Here is a 21,847-nt window from a genome sequence, read left to right as displayed (position 1 = left end):
TGGTGGCAGAGTGAGACTCTGTCTCAAAAACAATGAATAAATTAATAAAAATAAAAAATAAAATAAACAGCATCAATAGCAGGCTTGATTGAGCAAAAGAAAGAAAAGACAGGGCATTTTAAAATGTTCATTCAGAGGATGAAAAAGAAAAAAGAACCAAAAGGAAAGAAGAAAGCCTGCAGCATGTATGAGACACCATAGAAAGCTAACATTGCACTATAGGAATTTTAGAAAGAGAAGAGACAGAGAAAAAAAGAGAAAGCTTATTTTAAAAAATAATGGATGAAAACTCCCCCTGAAGAAAGATATTAACATCCAGGTATATGAAGTTCAAAGTTCTCCAATAATGTGCAACCCAAAAAAGACTTCACCAAGGCATATTACAACCAAATTGTCAAACATCGAAGACAAACAGAGAATCTTGAAAACAGCAAGAGAAAAGAAACTCCTGACATATAAAGGATCCTCCATAAGGCTACTAGCAGACTTCTTAGCAGAAACTTTGCAGGTCAGGAAAAACTGGAATGATATTTTCAATTTAAGCCCTGAAAGAAAAAAAAAAAAAAAAAAAAAAAAAAAAATCTGCCAACCAAGAATACTTTATCTAGCAAAACTATCCTTCAGAAATGAAGGAGAAATAGACTTTCCCAGACAAGCAAAAACTAAAGGAGTTTATCACCACTAGACCTGCCTTACAAGAAATACTAAGGAAATTTTTCAAGCTGAAACAAAAGCATGCTAGTTAGTAGCATATGTTTATGAAATATATATAATATGTTTCATAAAACCATAAAAAAGTATTAAATTAACCGGTAAATGTAAATATTTAGTAAAATTTAGAATACTCAGATACTGTAATAGTGGTATGTAAATCATTTATGTCTCCAATATAAAGGTTAAAAGCAAAACTATTGAAAATTATTATAGCGACAATAATTTTCTATTTGACAGATTATGTAAAAAGAGTAAATTATGACATAAAAAACATAAAATGTGGAAAAGGGGAGTGAAAGTGTAGAGTTCTATCAATCAAAGTTGAGTTGTTATCGGCTTAAAATACACTGTTATAACTATAAGGTATTATATGTCAGTCTCATGGTTACCACAAAGCAAAATCCAGTAGATACACAAAAGAGAAAAAAAAAGAAATCAAAACATACCAGTACAGGGAATCAAAGCATAACAGTGCAGAAAATCATCAAATCACAACAGAATACAATAAGAGAAGATGGAAGGAACAAAAGATCTATACAACTGCGAGAAAACAGTTTTTAATGGCAACAATAAGTTATTACCTATCAATAGTTACTTTTAAAGTAAATGAATTAAATTATCCAATCAAAAGACATAGAGTGGCTGAATTGATTAAATATATATATATATAAAAAATACAATTATATGTTGCCTACAAAAAACTCACTTCAGCTTTAAGAACATACATACACTGAAAGTGAAGGAATGAAAAATGATACTTTATGCAAAGAAAACCAAAAGAGGGCAGAGGTAGCTATACTTACACAAACTTGACTTATTCAAAAATGAAAAAGAGACAAGGAAGGTCATTATATAATTATAAAGGAGCCAATTCATCAAGAGGACATAACAATTGGAAATATATGTGCATTCAACATTGCAGCACTTAACTAGCTGAAGCAAATATTAATAGATAAGAAGGGAGAGATAAGCAGCAATACAATAATTGTAGGGAAGTCCAGTATCCCATTTTCAACAGTCAATGAATCATCTGGACAAAAAATCAATAAGGAAATAGAGGATGTGAACAACACTATAGATAAAATGGACGGAACAGACATATACAAAGCATTCCATCCAACCGCAGCAAAATGTACATTCTTCTAAAGTACACATGGAATATTCTCCAGGATAGATTATTTGCTAGGCCACAAAACAAGTCCAAACATGTTTTAGATTTAAATTATATCAAGTATCTTTTCTGACCACAATTATATGAAACTAGAAATCATTAACAGGAGAAAAACTGGAAAATTCACCAATATGTGGAAATTAACATACTCCTGAAAAACCAATGGGTCAAAGAAGAAATGAAAAGGGAAATTTAAAAGTGTCCTGAGACAAATAAAAATGGAGACACAACATACTAAAACTTATGGGATCCAGCAAAACAGTTCTCCAGGCTTTTTTCCTAAAGAGGACTTTTAAAAAAATTAGGTACTGGGTTTCACTATGTTGTGCAAGCTGTACTTGAACTCCCGGGCTCCAGCAACCCTCCTGTCTCAGTCTCCTGAGTAGCTGAGACTACAGGCACATGCCACCATGCCCCCAGCAAAAAAAGTTCTACAAAGGAAATTTATAGTGAAAATGCCTGCATTAAAAAGAGTAAAGATCTCAAACAACCTAATAATGTTATGCTCAATGAACTAAAAAAAAAAGAACTAAGCCCAAAGTTAGTAGAAGAGAGAAAATAACAAAGATCACAGCAAAAATAAAATAGAGAGTAAAAAACAATAGAAAAGATCAATGAAACTGAGAGTTTTTTAAAGATAAACAAAATTGACAAATCTTTAGCAAAACTAAGAAAAAATAGAGAAGACTCAAATAAAATCAGAAATGAAAGAGGTAGCATTATAACTGATAGCACAGAAGTGCAAAGGATCATGAGACTACTATGAATGCTTATATATCAACAAATTGGATAACTTAGGAAAAAAGAGATCAGCTCCTAGAAATACACAAACTAGCAAGACTGAATCATGGAAAAACAGAAAATCTGAACAGAACAATGATGAGCAAGGAGACTGAATCAGTATTCAAAAATTTTCCATCAAAGAAAATCTCATTCTAATGTGTTATAACACTATAGGATGATGATAGTTAACAACAATATAATGTGTTTCAAATAGCTAGATAGAGGAGATTGAATGTTAAAGGATATTTAGCAAATAAATGAAAAATGTTTTAGATGATGGATATACTAATTACCCCCAATCTGATCACTACACATTATATGTATTGCAATATCACCATGTACCCCCAAATATGTACAATTATGTATCAATAATTTTTTTTAATTTTCTTTTGAGGCACAGTCTTGCTCTGTTGCCCAGGCTGGAGTGCAGTGGTGCTATCTCAGCTCACTGCAAGCTCCGCCTCCTGGGTTCATGCCATTCTCCTGCCTCAGCCTCCCCAGTAGCTGGGAATACAGGCACCCGCCACCAAGCCTGGCTAATTTTTTTGTATTTTTAGTAGAGACGGGGTTTCACCATGTTAGCCAGGATGGTCTCAATCTCCTGACCTCGTGATCCACCTGCCTCGGCCTCCCAAAGTGGTGGGATTACAGGCATGAGCCACTGTGCCTGGCCTTTTTTTAAAATTTTTAAGCAAAGAAAGAAAAGCCCAGGACCTGATGGCTTCACTGATGAATTCTACTAAACATTTAAAGAATTAATATCAACCTCTCTAACTCTGTCAAAAAACTGAAGAGCATAGAATACTTCCAGACTCATTTTGGAGGCCAGATTACTCTAATACCAAATCCAGATATGGACACTAAAAATAGTAATAAAATTACAGGTCAATATCCCTGAGAAAAATAGATGCAAAAATTCTAAACAAAATACTGGTAAACTGAATTTAACAGCACACTAAAAGGATCATTCACCATCACCAGGTGAGATGAAAGGATAATTCTATATATGCCAATCAAAATATGTGATATACTACATGAACAGAATGAAGAATGAAAATGATACAATCACCTCAATAGGTGTAGAAAAAGCACTTGACAAAATTCAAAATCCTTTCATGATAAGAATTCTCAACAAACTAGTTATAGAAGCAATGTACCTCAACACAATGAAGATCATATAAGACAAACCCATAGCTAACGTTATATTCAATAATAAAAAGTTGGAAGCTTTTCCTCTAAGATCAGGAACATAACAAGAATGCACACTCTTGCCATTTCTACTCAGTATAGTACTAGAACTCCTAGCCAGAGCAATTAGGCAAGAAAAAGGAATAAAAGACACCCAAACTGGAAAGGAAAAAGTAAAACTGTCTCTGTTTACATATGACACGATCTTTTATATATATAAAACCCTAAAGACTCCACCAAAAAAAATTTAAATAAATGAATTCAGTAAACTTGCAAAATGTAAAATCAACATATAAAAACCAGTTGCATTTCAATACATTAAAAACAAACAATCAAAAAAGAAATTAAGGAAATAGTCTCACTTATAATAGCATCAAAAAATTAAATTCCTGGGAAAAAAATTTAATCAAGCACATGAAAGATCTGTACATGAAAACTATAAAGAAAAACATTGAGGAAAGAAATTGAAGAAGACACAAAGAAATGGAAAGATATTCTATGTTTGTAGATTGGAAGAATCAATATTGTCAAAATGTCCATACTACCCAAAGCAATCTACAGATCAAAACTTCTGCAGTGTTTTGCACAGAAATAGAAAACCAATCATGAAGTTCATGTGGAACTAACAAAAGGCACTGAATGGCTAAAGCAATTTGAGGCATCACACTTCCTTATTTTAAATTATATTACAAGTCTATAGTAATCAAAACAATATGATACTAACATAAACCAATGGGACAGAATAGAAAGCCCAGAAATAAACCCATTCACACCCTGTGTTCTAATCTTTGACAAAGGTACCATGAATACACAACAGGGAAATGATAGTCTCTTCAATAAATAGTGTTGGGAAACTGAATATTCACATGCCAAAAAAAAAGGGAAATTGGGTCCTTATCTTATACTATACACAAAAATCAACTCAAAATGAATTAAAGATTTAAACATAATACCTAAAACTACAAAACTTCTAGAAGAAAACAAAAGGGAAAAGCTTCATGATATTTGTCTTGGCAATGATATTTTTGGATATGACACCAAAAGTACAAACAACAAAAGTTAAAATAAACAAAGGAGACTACATCAAACTACAATATTTCTGCACAGCAAAGGAAACCATCAACCAAATGAGAAGCACCTAATGAAATGGGAGAAAATATTTGCAAACCGTATATCCAATAAGGGCTTAATATCCAAAATACATAAGGAACTCACAACTCAAGAGCAAAAATAAGTAAATAAACAAACCAATTTTTAAAAGGGCAAAAGATCCAAATGGACATTTTTCAAAGAGGGTATACAAATGGCCAACAAATATATGAAAAAATGTTCGACATCACTACTCATCAGGGAAATGCAAGTTAAAACTATATCACCTCACACCCATTAAAATAGCTATTATCAAAGAAGAGATATCTGCACTACCATCTTTATTGCAGCACTATTCATAATAGCCAAGATTTGGAAGCAACCTAACAGATGAATGAATAAAGAAAATATGGTACATATGCACAGTAGAGTACTATTCAGCCACAAAAAAGAAAGCGATCCTATCATTTGCAACAACATGGATGAAACTGGAGGTCATTAGGCTAAGTGAAATAAGCCAGGCACAGAAAGACAAACATCACATGATCTCGCTTATTTGTAGGATCTAAAAATCAAAACAATTGAAGTCACTCAAGAAGACAGAAAATAGAAGGACGGTTACCAGAGGCTGAGAAGGGTAGTGGGAAGTGGGAAAGAGGTGAGTATGGTTAAAGGGTACAAAAAATATAGGAAGAACGAATAAGACCTAGTACTTGATAGCACAAGATGGTGACTATCGTCAGTAATAATTTAATTGTATATTTTTAAATAAAAGTGTAATTGGATTGTTTGTAACACAAAGGGGATATGAATTATACAACTTGGTAAATACTTGAGGGGATGGATACACCATTTTTCATAATGTAATTATTATGCATGGCATGCCTGTATCAAAACATCTCATGTACCCCACAAACGTATATACCTACTACGTATCCACAAAAATGAAAAATAAAAAATAAAAAATAAATATAATAAAAAGAATAGCTATTATCAAAAAGTCAAAAGATAACAAGTATTGGTGATGATATAGAGAAAAGAGGACCCCTGTGCACTGTTGGTGAGGATGTAAATTGGCACAGCCACTATGGAAAACAGTAAGAATGTTCCTCAAAAAATTAAAAATAGTACTATCATATAATCCATCAATTTCACTTCTGGGTATGATATCCAAAGTAAATGAAATAGTGTGTCGAGGGGATAACTGCACTCCCATATTTGCTGCAGCATTATAAGATATGGAAACAACCTAATTGTTCATCAATGAATGGATCAATGTTCATCAATGAATGGAATACAGAAATTGCTATATATATATACATATACATACGTATGTGTATACATACATACACACACATACATATACATGCATATATATATTTTATATATATATATTATAAACAAAATACTATTCAGCCTTTCAAAAGAAGTAAATCTTGCCATTTGTGACAATATGTATAAACCTGGAGGACAGTATGCTAAGTGAAATAAGCCAAACACAGAAAGACAAATATTGCATGATCTCATTTACATGTGGAATCTAAAAAAGTTGACCCATAGAGGCAGAGAATAGAATGGTTGTTACCAAAGGGTGCAGGGTAAGGGAAATGTTTGTCAAAGAGTAGAAAATTGCAGTTATGAGCTGAGTAACTTCTGGATACCTAATGTACAGCATGGCGACTATAGTTAATAATACTGTATTAAATACTTGAAATTCCCTAAGGCAGTAGATCTTAAGTCTATGAATATGTCAATTAGCTTCATTATGAATATCATTTCACAGTATATATGTATATCAAAACATTATATTGTACACCTTGACTATATATTTTTGTCAATTATATTTCAATAAAGCTTTTCTTTAAAAAAAAAAAAAAAAAAAAAAAGGTCATGTGTGGTGGCTCATGCTTGTAATCCCAGAACTTTGGGTGGCTGAGGCAGGCAGATCATCTGAGGTCGGGAGTTCGAGACCAGCCTGACCAAAATGGAGAAACCCCGTCCCTACTAAAAATACAAAATTAGCTGGGCGTGGGGCACATGCCTGTACTCAGGAGGCTGAGGCAGGAGAATCACTTGAACCCAGGAGGCAGATGGAGGTTGTGGTGAGCCGAGGTCGCACCATTGCACTCCAGCCTAGGTAACAAGAGTGAAACTCCATCTCAAAAAAAAAAAAAAAAAAGAATGGTCCCCTATAACCTTAAAGCCAACCCAAGGTTTTCCAAGGTTTTCACTCTTCCCTTCCCTGCCCTTCTCAAAGATACTATCTAAAGTCCCAATTTAAAAGTGATATGAGAACTCAATGATATCATAATAACATTTGTGTATCACTTTACTTTTCCATATGTTTTATTAAACTAGGTGTATAATATATGAGTGATGATACTTACAATTTACCACATGGAAACTAGTTCAGAGGCTCAAAAAGATTACCTCAAAGTCACTGGGTTAGCAAAGGCAGGACTCACATTCTGGTCTTCTGGCTCCAAGTCTGTGCTCTTTGCACTAAAGGGTGCTTTGCTTTCATCACAGAAACCTCAAATAACGTGTACTTAAGTGAGTGAAATATTGTAACTATTTTAATAGATATTCAGTGTTATGGGCATATGCCAAAGGTAAAGTTTCTTGCTACCCCAGAATTTGACAAGTCAAAGCCAGGATCCTCAAATCAACATAATATAATATTTTCACATTTAAGACAGAAAAAGCTTTCATCCATTTATTGAGACACAGATGCAGCACTGGTAGCATTTAAATTATAGTGCTGTGCTCCAATGTGCCCCGACCCCATCGTTGTTTTTGTTCATTTTAACAACGAGCACGACATTCCTGAAGATTTCTTACACACCTTTTTACAACTAGTTACGAATTCAAATCAGGTGGCTCCAGCTGTTGCTTCTCAGCTCACAAAAATCTCCACAAACCTCCCAGAGTGCTAAATTACTACCTCAGTCCTCTTCGTTTAACCTCAAACTGGGTCACCCTCTAATCAAGAAAAATTAATGACTGGCAACATATTTTTCTTTTCCTCTTAATTAGAGTAATTCCACCCTGGCAGTAACTCTCAGACTGAACTATGCTAATAACGAAGTTTTAATTCAGAAAAAAAGCAACAAGCAACCAAAAGTAACTAAGCCATCCCATTCCTGGTTGACTGCTAGTCATGAGTTCAGGCCAGTGTCCAATTTACCATGAAGCTAATGAGGCTCCAGTATCAGGGCCCCAAGAAATAAGTTCACATGGTCATAGGTTTTTGTAAGTCTTTTAGCAGCAAGATTGGTTATCACGATTGGTTATGACTCACCTCTCTTTCCATTCTAACATTTTCTCCAGCCTACTTCCCCGCAGACTGCAGAGTACTGGAGTGGCTGCTGGCATTTTGGGAATCTAGATAAGGGTTCATTTTTAGTTTGAGTTTGGAGGGCTATATGTATGCAATGTGTAGTCACTTTCGTGTATAGGCAAGTTAGTGCTGGCTGTCCTGGTACAGAAATGGTTTTCATGAATACACCTGCTACTCACTGGGACCACTCACCCATGCGGCAAAGCTGGGGGCAGAGAGCAGAAGTCACACTGCATTAGACTGCACATACTGGGCAAAGTGCTTAACCTCTTGGAGCCTCAGTTGTCCACCTTTGAAATGAGGATAATGTCAGCACCTATCTCAAAGGTTGTGAGTTATTAAACTAGATTATTATTATTACTATTATTATTATTAAGACTAACATGACTTACTGTGTATCAGGCACAGTGTTACTTGCTTAACATACACAATCTCAATTAATCCCAGGTTTAGAGAAATGAAGTAATTTACCAAAGGTGACACAGCTTATAAACTGGGGAGCCACGAGATAAATATGGGCATCCTTTAACCCACAATGCTACTTACTTGTGGGCTAAATCTAGACACTCAATGTCATCATTAAACTGGGTCAAGCCAAGGCCAAGTGCTCACTAGAGACTGATGGCAATCAAGGTCAGGCTGGGAGCCACGTAAGACACACAGAAAGTCTAGGGGGTAGTCCAAGGATCAGGACAGGTATCATAAGCTGCAGCGAAACATTAGCAAAAACAACTAGTGCCAAGCACATTGTTAGGCATGTTACCTATGTGTAATTGGTATCATTTTATATTTATTAAACCACCAAAAGAAGTTTGAAAATAAAATAATAACATCCAATGCTGGCAATATTTTGCCAGCCTGCTACTTTCATTTATTCATGTCAGGTATATAAAGTGCTACACTCTGCTGGAAAGCAATTTGACAATATATATCAGGATCCATGAAGATATTTGTACCCTTTGACACATTAATCCCACTGCTGGAAATGTATCCTAAAGAAATCTTTGAAAGGAAGCAAAAAAATCTATTTATACAAAGATGCTCACTACAATGTTATTTGTGATACTGAAACTCTGAAAACCTCCATAGTGACCAAAAAGGAGAATTGATAGGTAAATGATGGCACATGACCTTGATGGATGATATGGGTTCACTGAAATGATTCACGGGAGTCTATGTGAGAACATGAACAAGCACATCCTATCATGTGAAAAAGAACTCAATGGCAATTACATTATTTTTGTAACTATGGATCTGTGTGAATAATAGCAGGAAATAAAACCAAACAACTGTCCTAGGGAGAGGTGTTGTGGGAGATTTTGTTCTCCTTACACCTTATAATGTTCTTATTGTGATGATTAATGAATGTTGGGGTGCTATGGTTTGAATGTGTCCTCCAAAACTCACGTTGAAATGTAATGACCATTGAGACAGTATTCAAAAATAGGACCTTTAAGAGGTGATTAGGTCATAAGAGCTCCACCTTCACAAATGGATTAATGCCATTTTTGTGGGGGTGGGTTAGTTATCTCAGGAGTGGGGTCCTGATAAAAAAGATGAGTTTTGCCTGATTTCCTCTCTTGATCTCATATGTTCACCACGTGATGTCTTCCTCCAGGTTATGATGCAGCAAGAAAGCCCTTACAAGACGTAGCCCCTCATTCTTGGACTTCCCAGCCTCCAGAACCTTAAGCTAAATACGCTTCTATTGTTTATAAATTACCCAGTCTCGTGTATTCAGTTATAACAGCAGAAAACTAAGATGTGGGGAAAAACAGAAAAATAACAAATAAAAGCCAGCATGGGTGGAGGAACTGTCCAGTGGATAAATGGCAGGACTAGCCCAGGACTAGAGACAATCCCGGCAAAGAGCTCAACTTGGTCCACCTGCCAGACCAGGACTCTGACCTTCTACCCTCCCAATCAGTAACACTTCTGGACAGAGCAGCACCCTCAGTTGCCCTGGGTTTGTTTCCTTCATTGTACTGTTATACTTCAATGTGCTATTGCCTTTATCAGCCAACCTCACAGGGTTATTGAGAGGGTCCATTTAGATAATGTTGTACTTCACTTAAGAACATTTTCTGATAGTAATCCAAAGATATTTTTTGCAGAGTCAATGGTACAGCTTAGCCCTTCTCTTCCAGATTTTGGGGTAGAACAGGTTTAATGACTGGCACCGAAGTCTCCACCTCTGAGTGTTCATATGTAATGATCTGGCCACTTCATATACTGTTGCAAGCCACAGGCTCAAATTAATTTACTTATTATGGGAGATGTCTTCCCTGCTCTTTCTTGTATACCTTTCCTGGCACACTGGCCACCCATCCTCTTCAGAATCCAACTCTGAACCACTCAGGAACACCATCACTGTGAGCTGAACCTCCAAACCCAAGCCTCATCTCTTCTTGGTGTTGTTTCCTCTCTGGTCCACAAAGCTAGTGGTGGAATGAAGTGTTTGAACAAAATGGCCTTCCCAAGTTGCTTCCTAGCAGACTCCAGTCATCTTCAAGGTTCAACTCAACCATCACCCTATAGCACTCTTTCTCAACCTTGACATTCATGACATTTGGGACCATGTAAGTTTTTCTTGTAGGAGGCTGCGCACGCATTTCAGGTTATTGAGCAGCATCCCTGACCTCTAGATGCCAGTAACAAATTCCATTCCCCTAGTTGAAATAACCAAAAATGTCTCCAGACATTGCCAAATATCCTTTAAAAGCCAAAATCCCTCCCCTACCTGCCTCTTCTCCACCACCCCAACCAGCAGAAGGATTTCCTCTTCTACCTTTTCATTCCTAGAGTATATATAACTAATATATAAGTATCTCCCTTATAGCCCTTGTCATTTCATTCTATGATTAATTCTCTGTCTGTGTGTCACTGAAGGCAAACCTTAGTTTCCCAAGGTAGATGCTGTATCTTGAACAGCATTACACACCCAATGCATAGCACAGGACATGGCACAGAGGAGGTGCTCAGCACATCCTGTGAAGTTAAACCATGACTCCATGCATCTCAGGAACTTGCAGTGACAAACAAACATGATCCCAACCTAGGGCTGTAACACTTCCTTCTCTCCCAAACTGGGATGGAAAGGAGAACTGGATGGTGTGTTTATTTACTGGAGAGGGAAAAAACTACATTTTATGTTAATAGAGATGTTCAAGAAAGTCTGGGCTTGTGATGGGAATTATTTTCAATAAATTCTGACTTTGAGACCTTGCTAAACCATACCCACAGGGACTACACTGCCTAATTCCAAGAGAAAAAAAAAAACAAGAAGGAATAATCCCAAAGCCTCCAGGCATTGATTTATAGATGGTGAGATTCCCTAAATCTCATCTGACATTATTTACAATAAGATCTCCTGTGAGTCCCCAGTTGATAGACTGACAAGCAAAAATGTGCTTAACCCAGGACATGAGGGATTTTGGTGAGCCATGGGTGAAAGGCCACTATAATCAGGACATGAGGCACAGAGCCCAGAACCAGATTCCAAGAAGATGGATGCTGAGTTGTGTCAAAAGCTCTTGAGAAGAAAAAGCATTATCCTCCAGCAAATTCTATGTAAATAACCCTGACATAGAGCAACTCTGAATGAAATTGACCTATTAATAGATAAATAAGACTTTGAGGAATTTTCTTAATTTTAAATGAGCTTAGAGAGTTTGTAGGCAATATCTCTGTCCCACCGTGGCTGGATTAATGAGTGTGCATGCATGCATGTGTGTGCACATGGGCCACACCTCTTTTTCTTGGTGGTGGGTTGGCTTGCCCTACCTTCATATACAGGACTCGAGGAAAAGGAATAGGTGGTTTTAGTGAGACCAGAGCCAGCAATGGGGTTAGAGAGCCTTGCTTCCTCAGGGTTCTCCACATGCTTGAGGCCTACGCCCCCTTCCACCAAGCTCTGGGATAGCAGAATGGCCCCAGGGGGAACCCCTCCAGCCTCAGTGTCCTGCACAGACCTGTTGGCCCCAAAGCTTCTTGGCTCGTTTCTCCTACAGAATCACAGTCAGCCTACATTGAAAAAGAGCTGGCATTTGGGAACCTGGGCTATACTTGAAGAACTCCTGGGAGACTACCCCAAGTTCAACCTGCCTGTAAAGATGAGAGCAAGTGCCCTCGGCCGCCAAAAAAACATCTTCCCCAACTCCACTGGGCCTGGAAATCTCTTCAGATGAGACACAGCCTTTCATCCCCCCATGAGAGCCAAGACTCAGGTGGTTAATCCACCAAGGAGACGTCATAAACCTCCCTCAGAACATTCACTGTGAAGCGTAAACCACTCCTCATTGAGATTGTCTTCCGCTTCCTCCCACACTGCCTTTTCTCAAAGATAGAACCTTCTTATCCTTCAGGCTGGAGGTTAAATGCCACCGGCTCAAAGAGGCCTGTGAATCTTGGTCATAGCTACTTGTGCATGTCATTCATACCCCTCTGTGCTGGGCCACACTCTGGGTGTAAGTATCTACTCCCCCCTTAACTCTAAACTCCTTGAGGAAAGAGATTACATTCATCTTGCTCACCTATCCTACACCTATGCCCAGCATGGTGCCTGGGGCATAATAGGTTCTTCATGAATGTTGTTAATTTCATGAAAAACCAATAAAGCTCCTTCTCCAGAGAAGATGCTGACAAGTGGGTAGGAGGAGATAGGACTGTGTAGTATGCCAATGCCAGGCCTATGGGGCACAGTCCTCCCAGCTTCGTGCCACCATGAGTAAATAACTGGGTGTGCTAACAGACCAAACATCATTACATAATCACAATGCTACCTGACATATGTGCCTTCTATTAATACTTACAGCATAGCCTATGACTAATGCAAGAATATGGCACTCTTTGCATAGCATGGGTACCCAGAGTCATAATAATAAATCCCGGGTAACATAGTTTGCTAAAGAAAGTTTTTGCAACGCTAGAATTTCATAGAAATGTTGATGAGAGCCCAGGAATCTGGGAAAGCCCAGCTTCAGAGCTTCTGCCAGCTTGTGGCATCTCCACGTGGATAGGCTGGCAACCCTCATCACCATCTGATTACCTCTCTTATGGTGGAACCCAACCTGATGTCAGCCCATCTCTTTTGCTCAAGGCTGTAAAGTAATTTGCACAAGGGATATCTAAGTGTCTTTTTTTTTTTTTTTTTTTTTTTTTTTTTTGAGACAGAGTCTCACTCTGTCACCCAGGCTAGAATGTAATGGCACAATCTTGGCTCACTGCAACCTCCACCTCCCAGGTTCAAACAATTCTCCTGCCTCAGCCTCCCAATTAGCTGGGACAACAGGCGTGCACCACCACGCCTGGCTAATTTTTGTATTTTTAGTAGAGAAGGAGTTTTACCATGTTGGACAGGCTGGTTTCAAACTCCTGACCTCAAGTGATGCGCCCTCTTCTGCCTCCCAAAGTGCTGGGAATACAGCTATGAGCCACCATGCCTGGCCTAAGTGTCCATTCTTAAAGCCATACCTCCATAAGACTGACCCAGTGGGATGGGAAGAAGGGAAGAAAACATGAAAGATTAAAGGAAAAAAAGGCATCAATTGATTCCTAAAAGGGTTAGAAAACAAACTCATTAAATTGGCTTGTTACCTGTACCCCCAGCTGCCCTGGGGAGCTAAAGAACTCAAAAAAAAAAAGGAACTTTGTGTTTACATCCTACTTCCCTGCTTCATTCCCACATGCATGGATTAAGATGCAGGAGGACTGGTCTTCTGAAACATGTGTAAAACCACACTGCAACCTGGAAATTGAAGAATGGGGCTCAATGAATCTATTTGAGACAAGCTCTGAATCAGACTCATGTCTCTAAGCCCAAATACTGGATCTGCAGTGACCACTGGACTCCCCAACAGAGGACATGTTAAATCATCCAGCTATGAACAGGCTACCTAATTTAGCAGCCAGTTAGAACATGGTAATAACCATGCCTCCGAAGTGAGAACTATTCCAAATAAACCTATGGGCCCACAGAATATTAAGATTCAACAAGTTTCATTAATTTCCTGAAGCGTGCTTGTTTGTAAAAAACTGGATGGAAATTCTGTTTGGGTAATAATCTCTTTGAATCCTTAAATCCCACTTTTAGTTATCAGTCTCCAACAAATGAAGGAAGAAAGTGAAATTATTCAATTTCAAACCCCAAATATTTTGGCAACTTTGAGCTAACTGAAGGCTTCAGATGGGATTCTCTTTTGTCTTTCTCCAAATCTCCAAGTTCCATGGAAGGTTTCTGGATGATAAATTAATATGGCACCAACTCCATGTAGCACAACCCAGCAGTATCTTGGCCAAGAATTTTTAAAAACAATAACGTTAGATTCTATTAAAGAACCCAGGGATTGTTTATTCTTTACTTACTTTTTCTCTTTAACATGGCATTGCTATGCAACATTCCTCAGATGGCTTTAACCAACTGCAAATAATTGAAAAGCATTTTAAATCTTATTTAAAGAGCTGCTGTTCTTATTGAAAATGCAAGCAAGTGACCTCTGAATTTAACCCATTACATCTGAGCCTTCCCAGCCCCAAGCATTTGTGAAATGTCACAAAAAATATAAACGAGAAAACATCTAGGCAAAAACATGGGGAAACCAGTGAGGAAACTTTGGTGAGCTTTGTTGAAAATGTATATTCTCTCTATCCAGACCTCAACACAAAACACTATTGGCAAAGTAAAGTACCATTTTATTATGACCTGAGATTTTCACACTAAACTCCTCATGTTGAGTGCATCATTTTCCCAAATTAATTAGTCCTAAGTAAGCCTTCAATCAAAGCAGCATAAAGCTGATTCTCTCTACCCCCTTAAAATCCTAAATTAAGGCTCAGATTTTAACTTATTGATGCAAAGGTTTGCTGAAAGGCAACTTTAAGCACCTATTCTGTATAACAAATCCCCCAAAACTTAGTGGCTTAAAATGACCAGTAAGATCTTTTGCTCATGATCTTGTGGATCATGAATTGGGGAAAGGATCAGCTCAAGACCTTTCATCAGCTGCAGTCAGATGGTAGCTGGGGCTGCAGTCATCAGAAGGCCCAACTGGGCTGGATATCTAAGATGGTGTACTCCCATGGCTGGCAGTTGGTGCTGGCTGTTGGCTGGGAGCTCAGCTGGGGCCATTGCCTGCAGCAAGCACCTACACATGGCCCCTCTATGTGGTTTGGATTTCTCACAGCATGGTAGCTGGGTTCTGAAATGTAGCTTCCCGGGAGTAAGTGTTTCATGAAACAAAAGCAGAAGGTATACAGCCTCTTCTTACCTAACCTCAGAAGTCATGTTTGCCACTTTCACTGCAATCTGATGGCTACAAATGGGTCACTGAAGCCACTACGATTCAAGGGGAGAGGAATGTGTCCATGTCTCAATTTAGGAAGCATCAAAGAGTTTGTGGCAAGTTTTTAAATCTGCTACAGTGCTATCAGAAGTGATTGCACCAATGCTGAGGACAGAGCTGGCCTGGGTTGCATCTTTCTTAGTCAATGCAACCCATGTGTACTGTGTTATCTAACAATCTCCTGGCCATCTCTGGGAACCAGGCAACAGTTCCTTTCTTCTACAATTCAATCACATATATCCCTGATCCCCTCCCTGGACCCAGCTCAAGGAGAAATGTACCAGGTAGCACCACAGTACACAGTTGTAAATGTTGTACAGTGCACATTTGTAAAGGTTGTACACTGCACAAAGGCAACCAGCCAAGTTGTGTGCCCTTGTCTAGTCATGCACCTTGCTCAGAGCAACATCCATGCAGATAGGCTGTTTTGCCTAATTTGTACCAAGGTACTACAAAGGCTAGCAATCCAGGGTGCTCAGCTCTCTCTCTTAGAGATTTCCACCATCCATTGCCATCTACTTTCTAGTTTCTCATGTTCTTATGAAACTTATTGCTGTGTGAATGATAAGAGGAAGGGCAGGGAGCGTGTAGTCACTGCATTGCAGTAGACAGTGATGCCACTAGAATGTACAAAGTTCTGAGGAGTACAGATGGGAAGATGCCTCTGACTGAGGAGGTATAAAAAAGGGGGCATTCTTGCAAAGCTGACCTACAAACAGGCAAAGAAAAGATGCACAGTCTTTGAGTTAGAGAAGAGGGGGATGGGGGAGTCACTCCCAGCAAACAGAATAAAGTATAAAAGGATAAAAGGGAGGATATAAGTAGATAATAGTATAGCAAGGCCTTTGACTGAAACACAGATAGGCACAGAAAAGAGGGGGATATTAGTCGAGAGATAAATTAGATGGGCCCCAAGCTTCTATGGACAAGGGCTCTCCTCCTATAATAGCACGTGCCAGTGCCTCATCCAGATCCCCTCAGACGTCATGTAGGTTCTGTGTGCTTCTCCCCAGCTCCCATGTGCTTTGGTTGGCTGCACCTGCAGGTGACAGCCCATGGGTTTCTAGCGCCATTTTGGCCACAACATTTGGAGACCCAGAAGTACCTGGGAGCTTACAGGGGGTTGCTCATAGCCAACACCGGATTAGTGAAGGAATATGAAAGCCAGCACCCTCACCTTAGTTGGTGCAAACTCTGTGGGGTGATTTATGCTACAGATCACTTCACAGATGAGGCTGAGGCTAAAAACATCACCTGAAATCTCACCCTGCTTAGCTTCCTGCTCATTCTCCCTTGTCCTGCTTCCCACTCCCTTTGTTATCTCCCCTGAGAGCACACCCTTCATTATCACTGCACACAAACCCTCATCTCAGGACTAGGAACAGGACCTGAGCTGTGAGGAATATGCCCATGTTCATTTCTGGTTTGACTTTAGCCTAATGAGGCCTAAGTAACCTCAAACCAAATCAGCATAAGACTGACTCTACCATCCCTCCATCTTAGCCCATTGGGGCTGCTACAATAAAACAGCTGAGACTGGGTAATTCATAAATAACAGAAATTTATTTCTTATAGTTCTGCAGGCTGGAAAGTTCAAGATCAAGGCACCTGCAGATTCAGTGTTTGGTGAGGAACCTCAGTGAAAATTGGTGCTTCATTGTTGTGTCCTCATGTGGCAGAAGGGGGAAGACAGCTCCTTTCACCATCTTTATAAGGGCACTAATCCCGCTTATGAGACCAGAACCCTCATGACATAATCACTTCCCAAAAGGCCCCACCTCTTAATTCTATCACATTGGGTATTAGGTTCCAAAATGTGAATTTTGGAAGGACACCAACATTCAGACCATAGCACCCTCCTACCTCCACTCTGCCCCACCACCGCCTCCCAAAAAAAAAACAAAAAAGATTTACCTTACCAGAAACATTTGCTCCTATACCATTATGGCACATTGAAAGAACTAGAATAGCTTTTCAAGGTTGGCATCCTCTTCATTCCAGGGTTCCACAGAACCTTAAAAGCTACAGAGAAAAGAAGACACCAGTTACCATGCTTTGCCTTAAGCAGGTGTAATAGTCAAAAATGTTTAACAATAGTATGGCATAGGCACTAAAATTAGAATAGACAACAGCTATAAACAATCAGTATCTTGTGGTTCTCTAATTGTTCTTGATCAAAGAAGATGTCCATTTATAACCTGAAGTTTCCCAGAGCTCAAAGACAACATCTTAAACTTCCTTATCACTTCCCAAGTGCCAAGTTAAAATAATACCCCAGGTCTGTCATTTACTATCTGGGTGCCCTCAGGTAAGTTACTTAAACTTCTAAGCCTTTGTTGCTTCTTGTGTAAAGTAAAAAAAATAATAGCACCCTTCGTAGGGTTGTTATGAGGAAAAAAATGAGATAATGCATGTAAACATTATAGGGGTAAGCTAAAGGGATACAAAAATGAACCCTAAAGGTATAACACCTCGAACACAAAATATTTCCTGTTTGCATGATAGGCCCAGGAATGTGAATCTGGTTGACGTTGTCCTTACTCTACATGGTGATTCAAGGGCCCATTCCCACTCCATCTTGTGTCTCTAGGGCCTTTCTTCAATCAGCAAAAAAAAAAAAAGAGAGAGTGGGGAAAAATCAGAGGATACACATCCATTCTTTTGAAGGCCTCACCTGGAAGTGGCACACATCACTTTCCCTCACATTGTCATGGAGAGTACACGCCATACCTCACTGCAAGAGAGTCTGAGAAATGTATAATAGTTTAGCCTTGTGTCTGGTTACAATCACATTACTCTAGGGGAAGCAGGGACTAGATTCTCACAGAGAGCTTGCATTATCTGCCCTAGTACTCAATAAACATAAACTATTGCGGTTATTGTTTTCTTGTTAGAAAGCCAGTGGGTACTTGCTGGATGCTTGAAGGATTCAGTGGAAATAAGAAAGAATAAAGAAAGAAAATGGATGTTGCAGGGCAGAAACAACAAGAAACAAGAATGAGTGACAATGGAGAGCGCTCTATAAAGGGAGGTACACACAATGCCAGGGTTAGAGGGGGCAACCCATGTCCGCTGCATGAGGAAACACTACAGCCAGACCCTTCCTGGGATTTCTCATCAGCATCTCACACAAGCTGAGTCCACTGAGTGTCACAGCACCAGACGGTCTGAGAGTCCCCTTATGATTGCCACGCTCAGAAAATCCTCTCTTGCCTTAAACAGCGTAAAGGTTGTTTTAAGTATTCGATCTGAACTAATTTGAATTCTCAGCTTTGAGTGGGTTAAGGGACAGAAGATAAAGCCTGCCACTCTAACGGCATCTGAGGAGTGTACTAAATTCTCTTTGATGCTAATTAACATCCCGCTTCTTTACTCTGCCCATACAGTATTTCCAAATCAATTGCTCAGCGTTAGTGATTCTGCTGGGATTGATTTAATAGTCTAATATGAAGTCTCAGCCCTTCTGTACAGGTTAATTACATGTGGTCTTATACATTCTAATTTAAAATACTGCCTTTGCAATTATCATCAGCATTAAAACAGAGTGCTAGTAATGAAGATGGGCTTGAATTTTTTTTCCAGAAGTAATGAATTGAAAAACAGAAATGACTTTTAATTTATTTGGCACTTACCATCTCAATCTCTCTTCTCTTCTACGGAAAATATAAATCAGGGTCTCGTCCTTATTTCAGACTTTTATGAAAACAGGCAAGATGGCCTTCAAGAAAATAGAAGCCTTTGATTTTGGAACAGCCAAGACTTGACTATCTGGTCAAGGGCTACCTGGGAAGGGCTGCCTTCCCCTACCCTAATCTCCCAGTTATGGATGTATTTACGTGTAATTATATGATGTTTCCTATGAGGCAAAAATTGCCCCAGAGCCTTAAAAACAGCAACAATCGGCCAGGCACAGCAGCTCACACCTGTAATCCCAGCACTTTGGGAGGCTGAGGCAGGCAGATCAGGAGGTCAAGAGATCGAGACCATCCTGGCCACCATGGTGAAACCCCATCTCTACTAAAAATACAAAAATTAGCCAGGTGTGGTGGTGGGTGCCTGTAATGCCAGCTACTCGGGAGGCTGAGGCAAGAGAATCACTTGAACCCCGGAGGTGGAAGTTGCAGTGAGCCAAGATCACGCCACTGCACTCCAGCCTGGCAACAGAGCGAGACTCCATTTCAAAAAAAAAAAAAAAGCAACAACCACACAGGTACTATATGAGTTTTCTAGGCTGTGTAACAAATTACCCTGACATATAGTCACTTAGAACAACAAAGACTTACCAGCTCACAGTTTCTGTGGGTCAGGAATTTGGGAAAGGCTTAGTTGGTGATTCTGGCATAGGGTCTCTCATGAGGAGACAGTCAAACTACTGGCCAGGGCTGCAGTCCTAAGGTGCTAGAGGATCCACTTCCAAGCTCACTTAGGTGGCTGTTAGCGGGGCCCCAGTTTCTCACCATAGGGACCTCTCTCTAGGCTGCCTTGCCACACATGACATCTGGCTTCCCTTAAAGCAAGTGATCAGAAAGGAGAAAGAGGGGAAAAAAAGATAAAGGACAGAAAGACAAAGAAGAAAGAAAGAGAACAAAATTGAAGATGCAATATATTTTATAACCTAATATCAGAAATGACACACCACCACTTCTGCTGTGTTCTACGGGTCACACAAAAATACCTGGTACTACATAGCAGAGAACAACACGTGGGTGTGAATACCAGTAGGTGGACCGTGGCAAGCCTGGCTGGCTATGAATTGGTGTTATTATTGTTCCTGACTTACAGATGAGGCACAGACAGGTGAAGTCACTTGCCCAAAGTCGCTGTTAATAAATGGCAGAGCCAAGATCTGAATCTGGTTGGTCATTTTGGCTTCAAAAACCAAGGTCTTAACAACTACTCACACACAGAGAAAGGTGTCCATTCATTTAATTTAACACGTGGTTCAAAAGCAGTGTATAAGCCAGCCAATAGCGTTCATTCTAAATGAATAGCTGATGGGAAACTTGCTGAGGATAAAATTTCTAAACTACTCAGCATCATCACAAAACACTCCTCAGCGTCTCCTGGCCTCTGTTGTTTGAGGTAAAATAATTCCATTTCCTAGGAATTCCTTACTTTCTTGGCAAATTAATCTAACAGCCATCATTATCACTATCACTAGATTCTTTCTAAATGTTGCACCTCGCACCACACCACTAACCATGTCTTCCTGCTCAAACCCCTAAGGAGATGACCGCTGTAATCATAGTCAGCTCTATGCAATGATACTGCTGTGTTAAAATCCCACGATTAATCACCCTCAGCCTTCACATCCAAAGGCCACACGACCCAGTCTCTTCAGGTGTCCCTGTTATCAGTTCCAGCTTCAGATGCACATCTGTACCTGTCTGACATTGCAGATAAGACTGGATCACAGACCTGGGTCCCAGGAGGATTGAGTATCATGGGACCTTCCACTGGATCATGAAAGAGATTTTGCTAGCCAGTATTCTAGGCACTTCACACACGTTATTTCACTTAATTCTCCTATATCCTAGAAATATAATAATGATAATAATAGTAATAACTCATAACTATGAGAGATTGCAAGCTTGCCACATGCCAGGCCCTATGCTAAGTGCTTTATAGACTTTAATTCATTTTATCTTCACACAAACCTGAGAGATAAACTCTATTTTTGTTCCCTTATGACAAATAAGCTCAGAAATGTTAAATGACTGGCCCAAAGTTACACAGAGCTGGGATTCAAACCTGTGTATGTCTTATCATAAATGCCATCTTTCCACCTTGACAAGGAACTGGCAGAACAGCTGGGTGCTGCTCCCAACCCACCTTCACCCTGTCCTTTCAGAATCAAATGGCCAATCCAAAGATTTTTCTTTTTTTTTTTTTTTAAATGGAGTCTCACTCTGTCACCCAGACTGGAGTGCAGTGGTGCAATCTCGGCTCACTGCAACCTCCGTCTTCTGGGTTCAAGTGATTCTCATGCCTTAGCCTCCCAAGTAGTTGGGAATATAGGCATGTGCCACAACGCCCGGCTAATTTTTGTATTTTTAGTAGAGACGGGTTTCACCATGTTGGCCAGGCTGGTCTCAAATTCCTGACCTCAAGTGATCCACACGCCTCGGCCTCCCAAAGTGCTGAGTTTACAGGTGTGAGCCACCATGCCCAGCCAGATTTTTCTAAACGAAAATAATTTCCTCCCTTCAAGAGATTCTGGAG

Source organism: Pongo abelii, chromosome 11 (genome assembly GCF_028885655.2).
Source record: "Pongo abelii isolate AG06213 chromosome 11, NHGRI_mPonAbe1-v2.0_pri, whole genome shotgun sequence".
Classification (NCBI taxonomy): Eukaryota; Metazoa; Chordata; class Mammalia; order Primates; family Hominidae; genus Pongo; species Pongo abelii.
Note: the sequence above shows the minus strand (reverse complement) of the source record.